The following is a 2,750-nucleotide window of genomic DNA, read 5'->3' on the forward strand; positions in this document are numbered from 1 at the left end:
AACGCTATCCGTGCCTCGGCAGACAGCTTAGGCATCAACAACCAAGCTTACGTCGACTGGACTATCTCCGTGACAAGGGACATCACACAGCACGAAGTGGTCAATGTCTACAACATCCTTGGCAGCAAGATATACAAACATCGGAACGACTTCCTCAACGAGGTCGACACCACCCACGCCACCTTCAAGGAGTTGGACGTGTCTATGACAGGCCTTCACACCAAGGCTGACACTGCTGGGAACCTCGCCCTCAAAGCTGTTGAAGAGAACAAACAGCTGAAGGCGGAACTGGTCACTGTTAATGCGGATCTGGAGGTTCTCAACCGGAACAACATGGAGCTCGTCAAATGGTACAAGGAACTCGCGGCTAAGTTTACACAGTTGGAGCAAGGCCTATCAACCCGCACCACGCTTGGTACCAGTTCCGCACCGGTCCCTGTCGTATCACAGGCCTCGCGTATCAAGGCATCAGAACCACCCAAGTACAAGGGCAACAAAGGCTCGGACATCACTCTCGAACAATGGTTACAGAAGATGGGCCTTTGGTTCCATGTTCAGAGCATCACCACGGACGACGACAAGATTACCCTGGCCCTCATGTACTTGGAAGGCGGCGCGCACGACTATGTCGAGGACTACGTCGAGACGGCATCGAACGGCGGAGCCCTTGGAACCTGGGCCGACTTCACCAACCGACTCAAGGCAGGCTATCGTCAACTGGCTCCGGAGAAGACGGCACAAACATCCCTCGAAGAATGGTGTTTGAAGACTCACTCCACCGTCATTCAGTTTGCCAAAAACTTCCGCCGCTACGCATCAAAGTCTGGGTACGCTGACGTAGAACTCATCCGGCACATCGACAACCAGGTCGGCAAGAACTCGCAGATTCTTACGGTTATGACGGCAATGCAGCAAGTCAACCCGATGCTGATTCTGACCAAATGGGAGCACTACCTGGACTGGGTACTGAAGCTGGAAATGGAAACTCGGGGAAATCAGGCCAAGTCGTCTTCGCAGCAGCACACGACTAGTCGCCCCCCACGGGACCCCAATGCCATGGACGTCGACGCAATGCGCAAGCCGGAGAAGCTCTTCAAGGAACAGCTCGAATGGCTCGACAAGAAGCTCTGTTTCCGTTGCGGCAAGCACAAGTTTACGACTGGCCAGAAGTGTTGCAACCCTCAGTACACGGGTTACTACGAACTTCCGGACATGAAGAAACAGCCGGCTGCCCCGACCAAGGTCCGCACGATGGATCCAGCCGATGAAGACAAATGGGAGTACATCCGCAGGGCCCTTGAGGAGTTTGAAACCAAGGGAAAAGGCAAGGGCAAGGCACCGGAAACTGAGACCGCCGCACACATCATCGAGGTCAAGGAATCCGAGGAGGATTTTCTGAGAACGGGTACTTTGAAGACTGACCAAAGTATCCGACTCTGTAATCATAGCGTAGACCTAGAGGACTCTTTTGTTCCGCGCTCGAATGTTATTTATCTCGCATCAGCACGTCGCCCGCGAAATTCGTTCGATCTCAAAGTTTCCCTCACTCAAGGTACGCATGAAGTTCAGTCAGAAGCCCTCCTCAATTCAGGAGCCTACTCTTGTTTTATCCACCACCGGTTTGTTCAAGAACACGGACTCACCCTACGACACCTCTCTCGTGAAGTGCAAGTTTTCAATGCAGATGCCACCGAGAATAAGAAGGGGTTAATCACACACTACGTCCGTTGTTTACTCCGTATCGGGGATCACCTTGCTTGGCAGTCGTTCCTTGTCACAGACATTGGGCGGCAAGACATCATCATTGGCATGGTGTTTCTACGTGAACATAACCCTGAACTCGATTGGAATGCAGGGAACATTGAATTTACACGCTGCCCCTCAACATGCACCTGGCACACAGTGCAGGATGAAGAACTACGGAGTTTGCAACTTCCCCGAGTGGAAGATGTTGCGCAGGGTCTGTCGCGGAGACTAGGCGCGACGGCCCGAGGCTCAGCAATCAGCGCCAAGTCGAGCATAGCGTAAGACTGAAGACGTAGGAGGAGAGGGAGAGAGAGGGAATATACAAGGCAGAGGGCGGGCGACGGTGCGGACAGAGGGGTCTCGCACGGTACGGCACCGACGTACCAGGGAACCGAACCAAGGGTCGAAAGGGCCGGGGCGGCACGGAGGCACAAACCTACCAGCAAGACGTAGCGGCACGCAGGCACAGGCTAGTCCCCAGTGACGTAAGTATATTAACAAGTACGAAGATACAGATAGTAACTCACCTAGTCCCCAGTGACGTAAGAGGTCGAGATGGGGACTAGGGGCTAAAGGGCTCTACTCTATATACCTGTAGACCGGTGCACAGACCATGTAGCTATTTGTACGTATTTGGCATGACCAGAGGCTTGAGGGCTTAAGTACTAGGCACGAGTCAGAGGGGTGTATGTCGTACTAACTACTGTGGGGTGATCCTTATCTAATCTAACGATCGTGAGGCCATGAGGGAGGGAGCGTGGTGGCGGTGCATTGCCGGGGGTATGTAGACGCTTAGACAGAGCGCCAGGAACCTGGATGCCGACGTGAGGCTGCACGTGGCGAACATTGTGGTGCTGCTGGAAAAGGGCGCTGTATGGAGCGCTGGTGGGCTTGGAGGGGGGAACGGCGGATTCCGAGGTGTTGTTGGCGCTGAGAGGTGAGAGTCCCGGTCCGTACGGTTGGAGAAAGGCAGGCAGAGGGTGTCATGGGCGCTATGCGGAGCG

The sequence above is a fragment of the Dichomitus squalens genome (genome assembly GCF_000275845.1).
Source record: "Dichomitus squalens LYAD-421 SS1 unplaced genomic scaffold DICSQscaffold_23, whole genome shotgun sequence".
NCBI lineage: Eukaryota > Fungi > Basidiomycota > Agaricomycetes > Polyporales > Polyporaceae > Dichomitus > Dichomitus squalens.